This window comes from Dipodomys spectabilis, unplaced genomic scaffold (genome assembly GCF_019054845.1).
Source record: "Dipodomys spectabilis isolate Male_0828 unplaced genomic scaffold, ASM1905484v1 ptg000298l, whole genome shotgun sequence".
Taxonomy (NCBI): Eukaryota; Metazoa; Chordata; class Mammalia; order Rodentia; family Heteromyidae; genus Dipodomys; species Dipodomys spectabilis.
In genome coordinates this window covers 163,253-183,090 of record NW_024870975.1, presented here as the reverse complement: position 1 = coordinate 183,090, position 19,838 = coordinate 163,253, and the positions used below count along the sequence as shown (strand labels likewise).

Sequence of the window (19,838 nt, the reverse complement as noted above, 5' to 3'; positions counted from 1 at the left end):
ATCCTAATTTTAAATCCCAGGCTAGGAAAGAAAACTTGCAGAAATTCCAAACCAGGGAGTTTTATTTTTTTAAATTTAGTTAAATGATTAATTAATTAATTAATCAATTAATTAATTTTTGGCCAAACATAGGGCTTGACGTCATGTCATGGAAACTCTGCCTCAGCTTGGATCTCCCTAGGCTGGGGTGCAGTCTCCAGACACTTAGCCGATCCTGATATCCTAGGTCTAGAGGGATTTTAGGAAGAAAAAAAAGCTGGAAAGCACAAAAAGTGGTGAGGTGCAGAGTGCTGGGGTTTTAAAATTTTTTTCTTTGCATGTTGACCATCCTAGGTCTGAATGATATGGCTGCAGTAGACTTGACCTGTCATTGCTGAGGGCTGGTGGGATATCAGTGAAACCATAGGCCAACCTGTCAACATGGCCCTGGATTCAAATCCCAGTCCTGACACCAACGGCAGGAGATCACAAGAGACTCATTCCTATTCATAGGAATACTGATTAAAAGTGCAGTTCATGCACCAGTCTAGTCAAAAATTGGATGCAATAATAGTAGAATGCTGATTGATCTTAATTAATACTTTATTAATCATGAAAAGAATAATATTCCTTCAATGGAGGTATAATAAAGATCTAAGATTTAGTAGGAAAGTTGTAGGTGTCATTTAATCATAGATAGTCCTGGCACTCTTTTCCAATATATATTTATTTATATACCACCATCTGCCTATCCATGTATCACTGTTTTGGCCAAACCTGGGGGTCGATCTGGGAACCACCTGACAGCCTCATTGGCTAGAGGCTGCCATGTTCAAACTCACTCATTCTTGAATTGAGCCTGCTAGGCACTGAATTCAGATCCTAGCACTGTCAGGCTTGATGAAGAACACATCTAAAATCTAGATGCTTTGTGATAGGATGTAAACAATGTAATAAATGGTATATGTATCATCAGAGTCAATAAAATAAATGGTAAATAAATGAATAAAACAAGAAATAAAATAAATAACCACAGCAAACACAATATGGACTGAACATCTGTACGGAATTACAAATCCTAACTTTAAAATGTATGTAAGATGAAGTTTTCCAGGTCTGAGGCTTGAATTCAGCCCCCCCACTACAAGGAGGGAATGGCGGGAGACCCTGAGATACTTGTTTCTGAACCTAGGAGGAGTCATGGAAAGCGATCGATCTCATCCCTGAATGAGTACTTGCTGCATGATGGGAGTAGGAAATGATAGGCAAGACTCATGGAGTATTGATTATTTGTAAAGAAGAGTTGATGAAGCATGATAATTATCATCACAGTCATGAAAAGGAGGCATCCAGAAAGATCCAAGAAATGGTAGTCACACAGAATGAATTCCATTACAGGTCACCATCTCTCCTACTCTACACAAATATGTACTTATTTGCATACTACCTTCAGCTTATGAATGGATGACTATTATGCAACCCAGTTTCCCCCCGCCAGGGGGACCTCAATCTCAGGTCCTGGGAATGGCCTAGGTCCTTCGTGGCTCACAGGCTGTTGTGCTCATGTGGACCCATTCGCCAATTGGGCCTGCTAGGTCCGGAGTTCAGATCTCATCCCTGCCAAAAGATTCATCTAGATGTCCAAAGCCAATCTTTGCACCTGTTTTTCTTTTCTGTGCAAGTCTTGGGTCTCAACTAGGATTGAGAATAAATGGGCCACCCTGTGGCAATGGGAATAAGTTGTTATCCATGTCAGTCCAGGTATACTTGTCATCATATACTCAAGAAAATACACAATATATCCATGAATAGCATACAAAATAAAGAGAATAACTACACTCAATGCACGATGAAGTCCACACACGGATGTGAATATACATCCATTGTTTCAATGATGCATTGAGGACTATTGAGGCCTCCCTGGGGCTCGATCTCAGTTCCAGGGAATGACCCAGCTCCTTAGTGGGTCACAGTCTGGTGTGATCACGTGAACCCATTGGGCAGTTGGACCTCCTAGGCTCTGAGTTCGATTCTCAGCACTGCCAAAATTTCACCCTGATGTGAAAGGCCAGTTGTTGCATCTGTTTTTCTAGGCTGTGAAAGTTCTGTGTCTCAGCTAGGATGGAGAATGTATAGGCAAGTCTATACTCATGGGAATAGTTTGTCATCCAGTTCACCAGAGTTATGTCTGTCATCCTATACTCAAGAAAATACATAATACATCAATGAATAAGACACAAAATAAAGAGAATGACTACACCAAACACAAGATGCCACCCACCAATGTTTAGAAATATAGATCCTCTGTTTAATTATGAATTTATGGCTGTATTGGCACCCACCAGGGCTGGAACTCAGGTCCTGGGAATGGCCTAGCTCCTTAGTGGCTCACAGGCTGGTGTTGTCAACATGTCCCTTTCACTCATTGGGCCTGCTGGCCCTTGAGTTCAAATCCCAGCACTGCCAAAATATTCAACCTGATGTGAGAATCCAATTGATCCACCTTTTTTCCTGTCCTGCGAAAGTCCTGGTTCTCAGCGCAGATGGAGAATGCTATATAGGCACCTCTATAGCCATGGAAATAGGTTTTCATCCATGTCAGCACAGTTATATCTGTCACCATACTCAATAAAATACACAATATATCCATGAATAAGACACAAATTAAAAAGAATAACTACAATGAACTCAAGATGCATACCACTCCTGTAGGTAAAGAGAGATCTTATGTTTAGAAAAGGTGGGCTTATTATTTTGTCCAGTGCTGGGCCTTCAAATCAGGCCCTGGACCAGGCCTGACATTCTAGTCTTCAAGGATGGTGAGCTTCAATTCTCCCACAGTGAAACAGAGCTACCCAGACCTGAGTTCAAATCCCCGCACTGACAAAAGATTCATTCTGATGTCAGAAGCCAGTTGTTACACACGTTTTCCTCTCCTGTGAAAGAAGAGGATGGCGAATGCATAGGCAACCCTACAACCATGGCAACAGGTTGTCGTCCATGTCAGCACAGTTATACCTGTCACCATAGTTAGTAAAATAAACAATACCTCCATGAATTAGAGACAAAATAAGGAGAAGTGCACCAAACACAAGATGCTGTCTACACATGTATGTCAATATTGATCCTATGTTTAAATTATGAATGTATGAAATTATGAACTTATAGTGGACCACCCTGGAGATCAATATCAGATCCTGGGAATAACCTAGCTCTTTGGTTGCTCACAGGTTGGTGTGTTCACCTTGATTTATTGGCCAATTGGTCCTTCTAGGCCCTGAGTTCAGATCCCAGCAATATTAACAAGTGGATCGTCAAGTAAGAAGCCGAGGGTGAAACTTGTTTTCCTTTTCTCTGAGAATTCTAGGTGTCAAGCATGATGGATTACATTTCTACAAACCTAGTGCTCTGTGATAGGATGTCATCAATGTAATAAACGAAATGGGTTTCATATAGTAAAATCAATGGTAAATAAATGAATAAAACAAAAAATACAAGGAACAACCACACCAAACATGTATGGACTGAACATCTATAGGTAAGTATAAATCCTATCTTTACAATGTATATAAATAGTATGTTTTCCAGGGATGGGGCTTGAATTCAGGACTAGTGAACAGGCTTGATTTTCTTATCCTCAAGTACGGTGATCTTCCCCTTCATCCACATTGCTGAAGATTTACCCAGATCCTTAGTTCAAATCCAACACCTGGCAGAATAAATAGCGGGAATTGCAAGCCAGGGAGCTAATTTTATAAAACTTTTTCTCAGCACTGGGCTTGAACTCAGGTCGTGGTAACTCTGCCTCAGCTTCGATCACCCTAGGCTGGGGTGCAGCCACGGGACTCACAGCTGATCCTGGGATCCTCGACCCCCAGGCCTTTCAGGGAAAACAATGTACAGAAAAACTGTGGCCTTTTTAGGTTTTCTTCCTTTGCACGTGACCCTCCTGAGTCTGAATTACACTGTTGCAAAAAGTGCTTCACCTTGCATTGCTGAAGGCTGGCAGACTATTGGGGAAGCCATAGGCTCACATGGCAATATAGGCCCTGTCCAACCAATGGCAGGAGATACTAAGAAATAGGTTTCCAACCATAGGAATAACAATGGAATGTTGTCAATGTCACAGAATGAGTTGTTCGTGAATAGTGCTCCATAAAATTAGGCAGCATGATTTCAGGAAGCTGATTGATTTTATTTAATATTTATGAAGCATTAAAATATTATTATTACTTACAGGAACACAAAGATTTCACGACACTGATTTCTTTTAAGAAAGAAAACATTTACATTACTTACATGGACACATAATAAATACCCAAGAATTGGTAGGAATGTAGTCTATATAACTAAATAATGTATAGACATCTCTGACACTCTATAAAGATATATATTTATTAGCTTACTGGCATCTGCATGTCAATCTGTTCTTATTTTGTTAACTCCTGGGCTCAATCTCAGGTCCTGGGAACAATCTGTCCACTCAATTTGCCCCAGGAGGACATGCTGACACATAATTTCATTATGTGTCCATTTTATGAATGTGATTGTTTAAATGCTTAATAAAGTATTAACTTAAATTGATTAGTGTCCTATAATATAATTGTGTATAATTTTATCATAGAATCATTCAAGAAATACCCATTCAATCATGACATACACAATATTCCATTGGGTATCATATAGATAGAAACAAGTTTCTTAGGATCTCCTGCCATTTGGAGGTGGAAGGATCAGGATTCAAACTGTGAGCTCCAGCTCCCACCACATCAACCCGAGAATAGGGTACTCACCAGTCTGTCCAAGAACATCAAAAAGACCAATGATTAGGCAGGCACCAGTGGCTCTCAGCAGTCCTCCTTGATACTTACAAGGCTGTGAAAGGAGGATCATGGTCAAAGTCACCCAAGCTAAGAAAGTCCTTGAGACCCCTTTCCAACTTCATTGCCAACATATCAAGTGTGGAGGGTCAGCCTTAAGCAAAAGCAGCTCACAGACTGTGTCCAGATCTTTAGTTCAAGCTCCAGGATTGGCAACAAACAGACATACACAACAAACTGTGCAGCCATCCAGCTAAAGCAGGTTACCTTCTTGTCCCCAACTGCATTGGACAGAGTTCACTGGGAAAAAGGCTAGGGTAGCCGCTGTCATCTTGTTCTGCCCATACTGCCTGCATCACAGGATTCCGGCCACACCCCCATTCTTTCATGTTCCTTTCTGACCAATGGGATACAAGAATGGTGGCCACGCCCACATTCCATGCTGCTGGGTAGCACCAGGATTCCCTCTGTTTGTTTACAACACTACCAGAAGTTGAGGAAGGTAGAGGTGGTTGAGTGATCAGCAAGAGACTGGAGTATAGTAGGAAATTGATGCTCCCACCAGTGCCCCAGCTCCCTCCCCCCTTCTTGCGGTGCTGGGTTTCAAACCTCAGGCAATGGCGCACTACCATCAGGCATAAGGCCCCACCCAGGTCCCTGACTCTGGTCCTCTGCTCTGGGCCCATGTGTCCACAATGCCACCTCCATCGCTGCTCTTCCCACCTGGAACGGCTGCCAACATCTTCTCCAAGCAGCAGAGGTGAGTGGCTGCCCCAACACCACCCCTGCCCCTGGTCAGACACTCCACTGGGGGCACCATGACCCCCTGCTTGTTTCCTCTCCCTGCCTCTGAGGAGCCAACTTTCTGTCTTGGGCATTTCTGAGAAAGAGACTCAATAGAGACTCAGGCTGTGCTGGATCAGGGTCCTCTTATCTGTGACAGGTATGCTCCACCAAGCATGGTCCTCTGTAGTTGGGATGGTAGACGTGTAGCGCCATGCTCAGTTATTAGTTTAGATAGATTATCCCAAACTTTTAGTCCATGCCAGCAGATTCTTGACCACAGGTGAAGTTCTGGATAGTGCCGAAACCATCGGACCTCAGTCTCCTCACAGGACAGTGAGGAAACAAGGGATTTATACAGAGGGATCTGTGGAGCATGGCTAGGCACAGAGGGAGCATCCTTCAGATAAGGTTCTCGGCAATTCTGTGAGCATATGACAGGAAGATACCCGGAAAGGGCTCAGGTGGGATCTGTTATTAATTGTGCAACAGGTGTGGGATTATGAAACAAAACATGGCTCTCATCATTACCCTATCCCCATGAGGAAGGGGATCCTTCACTCTGTTAAGTTTTGCAGCTGAGGAAACAGATGCACGGAGAAGCTGGGTGACCTGCTTATGACCTCAAGGTCACAGGAAGCTCAGCCTGACTTCTCTACCATGCTCCCTGGGACAATGGGTGCTATTCAGTCCACTTCATGTGGTGGGAATCCACTTCTTGTCAGTTGTGGGTCTTGAACTCTAGGCCTGGACGCTGTTCCCGAGCTCTTCAGCTCAAGGCTAGTGCTCTACCACTTGAGCACACTTCCGGTTTTCTGGTGGTTGTATGAAGATAAGAGTCTCACAGACGTTCCTGCCCAGACTGGCTATGAACCCTGATCCTCATATCTCAGCCTGTTGTGTAGCTAGGATTAGAGTTCTGAGCCACCAGCACCCAACTTAAGCACAATGCTGATTTTCTTTCTTCGTCTCTCTCATAGTAACTGGCTGAATATTTTCTGAATGAGGTGGCCCAGTGTCCTTATGTGGCTAGAACCCAAGGTAGCCTTCTCATTCAGGAGGTGGGCTGTGGGTCAGGAGCAGTCTAGCTCAGACTGTTGAAACAGTTCCATGACGTAAGCCCCTCTGTGCCCTGTCTACACCATGATGATTATTCATTTTCCATCCAACCTTCCTGGACTTATTGTATTGTATTGTTTCTTACATCATTTTCTATCACCTGGCCAAAATTATGATAAAGTTATGGAATGAAAATGTAATGCCATCTTAAGAAAGTCACTTAGGGCTCTGTGAATGTGGCTTAATGGCACGGTGATTGCCTAGCATGCATGAAACCCTGGGTTCAATACCCCAGTACCACATAAACAAAAAAAAAAAAAAAACACGGGAGGTGCGGCTGTGCCTCAAGTGGTAGAATGCTAGCCTTGAGCAAAAAAAGAAAGACAGAAAGACAGAAAGAAAGACAGAAGGAAAGTAAGAAAGAAAGAAAGAAAGAAAGGAAGGAAGAAAGAAAGAGAGAAAGGAAGAAAAGAAGGAAGGAAGGAAGGAAAAAAGGATGGAAGGAAGAAAGGAAGGAAGGAAGGAAGGAAGGGATGGAGGAAGGAAGGAAGGGAGGGAGGAAGGGAGGGAGGGAGGGAGGAAGGGAGGAAGGGAGAAAGGAAGGAAGGAAGGAAGAAAGAAAGAAAGAAAGCCCTGGTTTTCCCTTATTCGCAATAACTAGTGTATGTCTGAGTCAAGCAGAAAAGATCAGATAAGTTGCTGTTAGGGAAATGAACACTACGATATGTATTTAAATGTTTTTTTCTTTCATGTGATTGTTTCTAACACATTAATAAAATTATTTCTTTGTTGTTTTGTATGTCCCTCACCCAGAGTATAATCTTTGCTTTCACTGTACTTGATAATGGTATAATTTGTGGAGGGGAAGGGAAAAAAATCATCATTTAAATAGGGATACAGGTGGACCCATTGCAACAATGAGATATGCAAGTCGTTATGTCTAAAACAAACTTTACAACTTTGGTGGGGGTTGGGAAGGAGGATTGGGTCTGGGGGCAGGTGGAGGATGGGAGAAGGTGGGAAGGGGAACCAAAGGAGGAGGATACAATGCTTGATAAGAAATGTACTCATCTTGCCCATGTAATTGTAACCCTTCTGTACAGAAGGTTCACAATATAAAAAGAAAAAAATCAGTAAATGCAAAATAAAGAATCCATACTTTGAATATATAATTGCTCCTTACAAACTGACACCTGACAATAGTCTCTAATTCATGTATTTTACTTATAATAATGTGTTAAAAAAAAGTTTTGGTTATTAGGTCACAGCAATAATGCCAGGAATGTGCTTAGATGTCAGGTGAAGATTAATTCTGGAAATTCAAAGATTCCAGGATTTTGTGTGGTCACTGCTAATCACAAAGAGAAGGGTAATCTAAGTGACATTTAGAAACCTTTTTGGTCAGTGACCGCAACAAAAAGGCAGAGGCTAATTAATAGTTGTGACACAAGAGAAAAAATAACTCCAGAGGGAAGGAATGAATGATAGTAACTAAGGTATACCAGAAATTGTTCTACAAAAAAATTTTGGTTATTGAAGAACTAGTTTTCAACTAGGCTTATTCCTCATTGCCTTTAGCATTCTAAATCTCTTAGGCTAGTTCTTAATCTCTGTGTGATAAATATATCTCTCTCTATGCTGTTCTTTCTTACTCGATATGCTTTGCTTTCTAAAAATCTGTCTTTCTATATTTCTCTATGAACATTTCCTGATACTAAATACACCTATACAGGTGGTAGAGGATGCTAATGGAGGGGTACCATAGCTAATGAGGCATTAATGTAACAGAATGGAAAAGGAGGACATATTTATTGCTACCTCAAATTTTCTGAAAAACTGCAATGGCATCATTGGGTTCAAATTTCCATTGTTTGTCTACATAGTGTCATTCAGTGCACATAAATGCAAATATGAGCCAGGTGCTGGTGGTTCACCCCTGTTATACTAGCTACTCAGGATGTTGAGACCAGAGGATTGTGGTTGAAAGCCAGCCTGGTCAGGAAAGCACATGAGACCCTTATCTTCAATTAAACACCAGAAACCCGGAAGTGGTGCTGTAGCAAAAGTAGTAGAGCACTCAACTTGACCTGAAGAGCTGAGGGACAGCGCCCAGGATCAGAGTTCAAGCCCCACGACTAACAAATAAAGTGAAATATGACTTTGTTTCCCCCAAAGGAACGACAAGATTAATAATCTTCCCAAGCAGAAAAATAAATTCCAAAATGATTCAATAAACCTACTTTTTCTAAGTTATTTACTTTATGGCTTCTTTGCTGGCCATATTCTCTACTTTTAAAAATTGTCAAATATTAGCTTTACAAACTTCATCAAATATTAGATGTTTCAAAAGAGAAGTCTATTCAGTTGATGTCACTTAGCTTTCTTACTATCTTAGTTCAAAGCTAACCCAGGCAGGATAGTCTGTCACACTCATTTCTAATGAACCACCAAAAAAGAACAAGTAGAGTTTTGGCTCAAGCAGTTGAGTACTAGCTTTGGGGGCAGATGGGCAGGAAAGAAAACTGTTCAGGGACAGGGTCCAGCATCTGGGTTCAAGCTCCAGAACCAGCACAAACTAAACAAACAAGCAAACAAAAAAAAACCAGATATTTCTTTGGGACCCTCCTTAAAGGAGTACTCATTTGACCAGAGGCTCCTTTTGGTGATCATACTCACTGGATCCTGCTTTTTTGGAATCCTTATTGCTCTGGAGAACTCAGGACCAGACTAAACAAATTGATAATTGACTCCTACAAATAGAGATTCATCTCAGGGGTGAAATATCCATCCATAAGGCACTTTAAAACCTCGATGTCTTTGTTTCTTTGCAGTAGAACACTTTTAAAACAACGTTATTTCCTTTTGTTCTATGATGGCTTTCAAATGGCACATTATTTCTTTTTGTAATACTCTCAACTATAACTTTACAGAAAAGTTTTATATGAGTAAAGAACATACTCAAAAAAGTCCAGGACAGAGTTTCCTTCAAGCCTGGGGATTCTTTTCTTGTACAGTAGAAAGGAAAGCACAAGTTAACTTGAACTTTGTCATTCCTCAATGTTCCGTTCCTCTCCTGGGATCAGTTTCCATATCCAGTTACCATTACTTCAAGTAATAATCGATGGCGCTGCTTGAGGTATAATGAATGTTTTCTGGCTTCACTGAAATAACACAAGGATACCTTTGGAACTGAGGTAACATGTGTTTCAGAGAAAACAGTAAAGAGAAAATAAGAAATTTATATTGCTTATAAGTATATTATCCATGAGTATATTGAGTTCAAACTTTGTAAGGTCTCTGTGAATTAAAGTGAATTTTAAATGGGAAGAAGGTTTTCAGATCATTCTTTTTGTGAGTGTATGTACAACACATTATTTCCCAGGTGTATATGAGTTAACATTAAGGGAAACTATAGCAATAAGAGGAGAAAGAGAAGTTCTGTGTTAAAATATATGGGTTCAATACACTATAGAAGACTCTACAAATAAGACAACATTGAAACAATAAAGCCAAGTCCAGTATGCAGATTTATGGGAGTGATATAGAGAAAGCATTACTCCTAGGTGGAACACGAAATATGAGGCCACTCCCTTCCTAAATCACGCTTGCTAATCACACAACTCTGTAGAAAGTAGAATGGAAGTATAATTTTGGTTCCAATGCAAGTCAGATATAAGAGCATGGACTTAACTGGAAAAAAAAATCCATCTTGAGAGAACAGGGCTTATACTAGTAATGAACTGCTGGCTAAGATGATATTTCTTTTTCTTTGCTTATATATTTATTGTTGTTGGTGGTGGTCTTTGCACTTGAAATCTGGGCCTGGGCACTGTTCCTCTGCTATTCAGCTCAAGGCTAATGCTCTACCATTTGATCCACAGTGCCACTTCCAGTTTTCTTGTAGTTAATTGCAGAAAAGTGTCTCCGAAACTTTCCTACCCGGGCTGGCTTTGAACCCCAATCCTCAGATCTCACCACCACTCAGCTTACTATCAAATTTCTAACAGTGTACACTCAGGATATGTAATGGGTATATTCATCTATCTTTATATGAATTCTTGAGTTAAAAAACTGGGCTAGAGCATAGACTTACACTCACAAAAATGATTATAGCTTAAAAGTTGATACTCCTAGAGAAATAAAACCTAAGAATGTAAAGGAGTCTGGGAAGTTCCGTTTGCATCCAGCTAGGGAAGAACAGTCTTTGCAACAGTACCTATAATTGAGGAGCCAAAAGCTGGATTGGAAGAATGGCTCAGGTGATGGAATACCAGTCATGAGCAAGATTGATGAATAAGAGCTTGAGGCTTTTTCATACAAACATGCACATACACACTGAGGCACTTATATGTGCACACACAAATACACAAATGAAACGACTCTCATAAGATGTAGAAAAGTTAGAAAACAATAGAAAATATGTCCTGAGTAAGACTAGAATCATGTGATAATTTTTAATATAAGAAAGGCCTCAAATTACTTTTTTCAAAAATGTTTGAGAATATTACATAGGTAGGGACCAGAGATAGTAAGAGAATCAAGTAATCATTATTAAAGTTATTGGATCCATTGAGGAATGAATCAGAGGCCCCGCAGGTGCATGTGAAAATGTTCATATCCTGTGTCAAATGTTAGAAAATGTTTGAAAATAGTACAGGAACAGTCTGCGCAGTGTAGGGGGTAATATCACTGGAGAAATTCAGAATTGCTAATTTGTAACTAGATTAAATAAAACAAGAAACTATGGCAGAGCAATGTGATATAAGCCTAGAATTCTAGCACTCAGACTAAAACAGATTAGAGAGTAGAATTACATAGTGATACCTTCCCTGGACCAGGTAGTATAATTTTGTCTTAATAAAACAAACCAAACAAGAAAGGAATACACAGTTGGAAGGTTGGGCTAATTTTGTCATTTTTGAGAAGTCAAGTTACCTATTGAAATGCAACTCATATATAATCCTCACTTGTGTTTTAAATTCTCTCTCCATTACAGAACATTCTTAGATGCAAAATGACTCATGAATACCTTCCAAAATTTGAGAAAGTAAGTAATCATCATTCTGTTGGATTCCAAAGAAATAATGGAGGATTACAAAAGCTTAAGCCTGAGAAATAGCAAAGTTTGTCTAATGTAGGACTTTGTAAATGTTGCTAAATTAGAATTGAGATTTAAAATAAATATTTTGGTTTTGTTTGTAATTTCATATTCTATTGGATACTACAAAATTCTTTTCTTTTTTGTCAGTCGTGTGGCCTGAACTCTGGAGCTGCACACTGTCCTTCAGCTATTCAGCTCAAGGCTAGTGCTCTACCACTTGAGCCACAACACCACTTGCGGGTTTTTTCGCTTATGTGGTGCCAAGGAATCGAACCCAGGGCCTCATGCATGTAAGGCAAGCAGCCTACCACTAAGCCACATTCCCAGCCCCAAAATTATTTTGAAGTAGAGGGTTTAATTGACAAATTCACAAATGATTCTTGCAGTTTACTTGCCTAGAATATTCTTTCAAGAGAGATAAAATTAGAAATTAGTTAATAGATAATCCCAACAATTCATGTATAAAATGATAATGTGAATAATGTAGACAGAGTTGCCAAGAAATGGATGATATTAATTTATAAATTTAGAAAAAGCAATTTTTTGAGGCTTTGGTATAACATAGTATGAGGAGAATAATTGTGTGACATCTTCTTTCTTCTACCTATGTAACACAGGAAGCAATTTCCTTAATTATGTGCCTCTGTATACAATGAGAAAAAATGCTAGGTTTGGGGTTTGTTTTCATTTTTTTTTGTATAATTGGTTTGTCCTAGTGCTTGAACTCTGATCCTGAACACTGTCTCTGAGCCTGTTTATGCTCAAGGCTTGTGACCTACCACTTCAATCTCAGTGCCACTTCTGTCTGGCTTTTGCTGAGAAGTTTATTGGAGATAAGCATCTAAGGAACCTTCCTGCCTGGGTGGGCTTTGAACTGTAACATTGCACTCTTAGCATCCTGAATATCTTTGATAGTTAAAAAAGTATAAATATGAATAATATTTGCAAATGTTCTGATCTCAAGAATACCAGTGGGGGAAAATGATGCAACCCAGTTTATTGTGGTGTTCTTTCCAGAACATAGAAAGCATCACATTAGCAGAGGTGTAGTATTTTTTCACAATAGAGATAAGCCATTCGTGATGTAAATTAAGGGAACTTTGAGGTGCACCCTATACCTTGGAAACTGTTGGGCTAGGATGACTTTATTTCATAAATCTTCTGATTAATGGTCACAGAAATAATAGCTTACTCTGATCAAGAATTGCTTACTCTTGAAGAATTAATTATTACAGATGCTTCATAGTTTTATCCTTTACCAGAATGTGGCTATTTTTCTGTTTACTTCTCAATCTGTAGCAACCCATTGGAATATGAATCTATTGCAGAATTACATAACATGCAAACAGGTACTGTTTTGAAGCTCTCAGGTAGGAATGTTCAGAATTTGAAAATGAGTAGTTATTAGTCATAGGAATTTTGAAGAACACATATATTCTGCCCTTTTAACAACTTATTTACTTTTAAAAGTTATGGGTTTCAATAGAATGAAACTGTTTTCTGTTTTAGTATGAGAAAGTTTAAATTTATTCTTTTTTCAAAGTATTGACAAGTATATTGTGAAAATATTGTCTAGGTAGATAACATTCAAGTTGATGGCCCTTTGATTAAAAAGGGGTAATTAATTCATATTTAATGCCAAATAGTATTGATTTTTAAAAGTTACTAAAAATAATAATATTTACTATACCAATACAGTGAAATTTTATTTCGTGTAGCTTATTTATTTAATTTAATTTTCTTGTCAAAGTTATGTAAAGTGGAGTTACAGAAATTGTAAGGTAGTGAATACATAATGTTTCAAACTTGTTATCCCCTTTCTCATTTTTCTCACAGTTTTCCTTCACCACAATACCCCTCACAAGTTGTAATGTACATTTCCATCATATTGTCTTGTGAGCATTGCTATTGTATTGGTTTGCCCTTTGTCCTGTTTCTCGCCATTTTGTTGTTCCTATTCCCTTCCTTAATTAAGGTAAATGTATACCAATACACAGGGTATCAAAATCAAATACAGCAGGGAATAAACCATAGGGAAAAATGCCAAAAGAAAATAGAAATCACATAGTACATTAAAAACAACAACCGCAATTAAAAATCTGTTTGCATATCTTGGATTACATTTTGCTTATCATCAGCATATATGGTCATATATATAGCATAACAAAGCCCCTGGAAAATAATAGTTGCATGGACACGATATTATGAAAACTACATGTTAACTGTTTTTGATGGTAAAGGTTGAATTAGGATTCTGTTAAAGGAATTTCAAAAAAGTTTTAAAGTTATGACAGGTAAATTTTAATTGTTCAAAATTTTTAACAAGTTAGCCTATTAAAATTTTTTTTAATTGCCTGGGAGAAAAGGCTTTCATGCAAAGAAATCCATGGAGACTTAGCTGAGAGGGAGCAATGTGGGTGAAGATGGCTCTTTTTCACACGAAACAAACAAACCTCACAAACCTTGCTGTAAATCCTGTAGGTTACCTTGAGAATTGTCTTTACCCAAGAAATAAACTCTTACTGTGTGAAACAAGGTTGTAGTGGAATTTAAATTCAAACTTCTTTAAAAATAGACATCAAAATTATGATTTGACCTTTACTAACCAAACAGTAATTCTCTGAAAAAGATAATTGGGGTCAAGCTATTTAGGGAGAAAGTTCCCTCCACAATGAAAGAAGGTATTGGGTTTACACTTTTCTGTTTATAATACATTCTACAATGTCTTTGCACATAAAGCACTGAAACACAGAAAAAAATCTGATTGAATACTTCAAACCAATGATTTCACATTTCTAAGTGGCTCAAAAATATAATATCATTATTAACATGAGACAGTGAAGACTTCTCTTATTACATAAGCCAAAAAGTTTTGGGATCAGAAAAGAAGAGCAAATGGAAATAGTAAGAAAACAGTGTTCTTAGAAGCCCTAGCTAAGCGTATTGGCTTCAGCAGTGGAGGGAGGCCAAAACTTTTTAAAATAGATTGTCTTAATATTTTTGCTACCTAAAGTGGTTTTACAGAGCCTATTTGGCTCGCTTCAATGCACACTAGATCGAATGAAGATATAAAAATAAATTCGACATCCAAATAAAACAGTTTTAAAAGAGAAACCATGAAGACGTAGCAGTGGGGGAGGCCTTATTGTCCTTCCACTTCACTAGACTTTAAGCCAAGAAGCTGTGATTAATTGGAAATCAGGTAAGAGCTAAGAGGAGGACATAGAAATAGGACATAGAAGTATTGTCCTTTGTAACAGACACTGTCATCCAAGGTATGGGTGATTTAACTCTATTCTTCTCCACACATCTCGTTTGTTTGTTTTTTGGGTTTTTTGTTGGGGGGGGAGTCTGGTCGTGGGGCCTGAACTCTGGGCCTGGGCGCTGCCCCTCAGCTCTTCAGCTCAAGGTTAGCACTCTACCACTTGAGCCACAGCGCCACTTCCGGCTTTTTTTCTTATGTGGTGCTGAGGAATCGAACCCAGGGCCTCGAGCATGCAAGGCAAGTACTCTACCACTGAGCCAACTTCCCAGCCCCTCCATACATCTTGTTAAGCAAATGCAAGACCAACAGAAAAATAATCTATTGAAGTAATTTTGCAAAGAATAACTTCACTGTTCCTGATATGGTATCTAACAAGAGTCTTAAGTGAGAAGATAAAAGTGGAGTCTTCTTCGGTTTCCTCTAAGCATCTTGTTAGCAAACTACATCTTTAAGGTTAGAAGTAATTGAACCAAAAAGTGGTGGAGTACTTATTTTTGTGGGCACTTTAGACACAAGAAGACTTTCAAGGTAAAAGAACAAAAAAGTATAGCTAAATATTTGTGATCACAGCTTCTTGGACTGGTTTTGTGGAGACAACGTTTTACATGAGAGTTTGTCCTCATTATCATAGATGTTGGGTTTTCGTGGCAACCAAATACAAGAGGGAAGTTTAATGGACTCGCTTGGACAAGTAAACAGCATAATAGAAAAAATGGCAAATACTATTTAGTGAATTACGTTGACCGATTACTTTGCCAGAACAAAGAAGGAAAGATATAATTCAAAATCACTTGACTGAAAAGTATGAAAAAGAGTAGTAAAGAGCGATGAGAGAAAACATAGAGGACTGTTTTCTCTCCAATGGAGTAATGGGTTTTGTTCTTGTTTCTTCCATTCTATATTCACCAGCTATCAAGTGTATCTCAGGACTGGAATATCCAGTTCAGACAAAGAGCTCTCCCATTAGAAAATATTTGCTGCAGATGTAGGTGATTTATAACGTTAGACAATCTATTTAAGTCTGTTCAAAATTCTCCCCTACCCCAAACTGCCCTCTTTGAACAGTTGGTTTGCTTTTCCCATACTGCTTTTGATTAACTATTTAAAATTTTGAGAGGTCATATTCATACTCTCTAGAGATTGCCGTTTGGTTGTGATTTTTGTGTGTTTGGTATTTGTTGTGTTTTTAACTGAATTTCAAAAGGTTGTGGTAGTGTGTTACAATTAAATATGTCCTTGTAATTGTCCAGTGCTCCTGGATCAGAGTCACTCCTTCTATCATTCTCAACCAAACTCTTCTCCAAGATTTATTTCAGATTTATCACTTCCTTTATCACATGTGTACATTGAGTATTCTAGTTGTACTTGCCATTTTTTCATTTTTCATTCATTCTATGTTTTTACTAATATTCTTCTCTGGTTTCAACTTCTTGATAGTCATTCTTTTAAACTGTCTGTTCATACTTTGACAGGTTTATGTACATTCCATGGCATTTCAATCCTGCATATACTTGAACTGATAACAGCTTATATTTCCATAATTAATTCATCTGCAATAACAATTTGCAAGACTGGAGACGTGAAGCACCTAGACATGATTTTATTCTTATCCATTTGGAAGATTAATCTCTAGTCAACAAGAAAGTTTAAAAATGGCTTAGAATGTTTTCCTAAATAGCAGTTTTTATAAATGGCTTCGTACAATGGTTTGTGATTATTTTATTTTACATGGGATAATATTTTCTACTACCTATAACTTTTGGGAAAAGAAGAAAAATAAAATTTATTACTGTGGAGGAATATGATAGAAATAGAAGACAGATTTTATGTTTGTCACATTTCTAATGAGTACCCATATCAAAACTTGAAGTCATCTTTATTAAGGAAAACATCAATCAACATGATAAGGCAAATATCCGTGATCTTTTAAAATGTACCTTATTATTTGATGAAACTTACTTTATTAGCTAATGTTTAGGCTTGAAATATGGGAGGCTGATCTATGTAACACATTTCTGGAAGGCATCTACTGAACAACACAAATGGAGGGGGCTACTATTTCTATAATTTAAGGAATGGTTGAACCTGTTTGGTATTAGTGCTGGATAATAAATCAACTCTATTGTAACTTGTTCCTTCCACTTGAAAAACTTGTAATGTCACTAAGTATCATCTACTCGTCAAATGTTATTTTGGAGAATGTGTCTTTAAAAAGTTTATTTGAGGGGCTGGGAAGGTGGCTCAGTGGTAAAGCACTTGCTTGCGTGCATGAGGTCCTGTGTTCAATTCCCCAGCATCACATGACCAAAAAAAAAAATCTGGAAGTTGTGCTGTGACTCAAGTGGTAGAGTCCTAGCCTTAAGCTGAAGAGCTGAGGGACAGCACCCAAGCCCAGAGATCAGGCCCCACACCCGGACCCCCTAAAAAATTATTTGAAAAGGAATATATTTTCAGGAGATTAAATATAGGTTACCATTGATTTGAGAATGACAACCTTTTTATACTACATAACCAAGTTTTACTGAAGTACCAGTGTTTTGAAGCACTAAGGATCTTCTCAATTAATGTTTTTCTGAATGATATTTGACTTCTAATTCAAGTTTTCCGAGCGTTGGTAGACAAATTATGGATCTATCCTTCCAGGAACTATTTTTTGCCCTACTTATACTAGACTGAAATCTTTCATTAATCATTAGGAGAGGGGTATTAAAAATATTCTTGTGACATTTGTGATCATGTTCACTCATATGGGCTAGTCATCTGTAAATTGAAAGTGTGAATTACAGTAGTTTCTCTCAGATTTTGTGATCTCATCTTTCATTTTTAAGTTGCCTTGCATTTCACAATTGCCTACTGCTAAACCCTTTGTAATTGGGGCACTAAATTATTATAGGAAATGAGAAGTTAAGATGAGTCTTCAATTACTTTCTGTTGGCATGTTGCATGGGCCTAGGTGGGAAGACTTGCCCTTGTTATCTGATGATGCAGATAACTGGGACCTGGGATCCTAGGATGCGTGCGTCCTGTAGAATAATAATACCTTTTGGACATCATATCAGCAAAATTTGGGTATGATCAGAAATATTTAGAAAACCATTCTGGGCCAACGAGTTAAAACAATATACAGAGCAGCAGAGTAAAATCCCTTGCAGATTAGAGGAAAACAACATTGTTTTTTACCATGTGAATTTCAGTAGACTAAGAACACTTAGAAGGTATCACAAGTTTATACCGAAGACATTGCATTGATACTTCTTATATTCTAATATATATTCTAAACCTAATTATTTATATTCCAATCTATTTATTGTAATAAATATCAATTTATTTGTCAAATTAACGATTAATTCTAGTAAGTTTCATTGTGTGAAACATAAAATTAGCACATATAAATATAAAATATATAACTATATGTAATATAAAGAAATGTTTTTCATTGTTCTGTTGTGGTTAGGGTATCAAAGGCAACTCTGTTTTACAGTATTATTCCATTATCTCTACCCCAGAGTTTGGTAGAGTTAGACCTAAAGCTTTACCATTTGTAGATTTACAGCCTAGAGGCAAGAGGAAACACTGTGATTAAAACATTACCAATTTAAGGCCTAATATCAAGGAGAAAAATATGGACTTCTCCTGGAGCTATGGAAATATTTGGTGATAGAAATTCAGTAGTGTAAGTTCCTGCCTGGTTGGATGGTCAGGACATTAGGTAATCATGCATAAGAACAATTTTTTTCCACCTTCTTGGCTTTAGCTACTTTTGAAATGGTAGGTATAATAAACAATTATATTATGATAAAATACTTTCTAGTCAGAACTGTTTATTTCTCTATGATCCCTTGCAACTAAGATTAGTTTTTTTCCAGTAAGATAATCTTTGCTGTCAGGGTAAGATATTCTGTTTGGTCTGTTACTACATGGAAGAAGGGTAAAGGGTCAGTAGACACTTGTGCCAGTAAGACCTCATTTGGGAAATTTTAAGCTGCAAAAGTTTAGAAGTAGCACTTCAGCAAGGCTTACTTTGAATCCATTAGCTCCACAAAGCTAACTCAGTTGATAAATAAGTACTTGAAAAGCCATCTCTTTGAACCTAGCCATAATGGCTTCAAAGTATGATCAAATTTAAAATGAAAATGACTTACAATAGTCATTGGCAAAAAAATGCAAGTTTGAGCAATCTACCAAACAATATGTTTTTCCACTATACACAGAATTTCAGAGAAATAAGATCAATAACATTGTTAGTAACAATAAGGTTTCCTTGCTACAAATAGGCAACCAAGGATATATGCCTGTATAAAGATTGCATCATTAACAACTTAAATTTACAGGATACTACATGCTCCAGCAGCACGTATACATAAATTACAACAATATAGAGATTAACATGCCACTTGTACAAGGATGATATGAAAATATGCGAATTATTCCATATTTTTCATTCTTCAGTTGCTAGAAATGAAAAACAGTTATTAAAAAGTTGATTACAAAAATACAAGTGTAACAACATATGTGATTCATATAATTAAAAGTTAGTTTGACATCAGTGTATTAAATCTTCAATTTAGAAAGGTCTTTACATAGCATAACCTTTACAAAACTTTTGAAATTAGATAACATTTTAATTTTATCCCAAAGAAATAAAATACTATAAGGACCTAGGAGAAAAAAGAATCTTAAACTGTTTTTATATGGAATTCAATCTGTAAGGACACATTTATTTATGAATTTATATAATATATAATAATGTAGTATTCAAAGCATTATATCTAGGAGAGAATGAAATAGATTATGGACATTTTACAAACAGAATACAGAATATGTTAAAATA

The 19,838-nt window shown here is 37.8% G+C and overlaps 1 pseudogene; it reads left to right on the top strand.

The window, feature by feature from the left end:
* Nucleotides 1-19,346: 19,346 nt before the first annotated feature.
* On the top strand, nt 19,347-19,446 carry LOC122127303 (annotated as a pseudogene).
* Nucleotides 19,447-19,838: the final 392 nt, after the last annotated feature.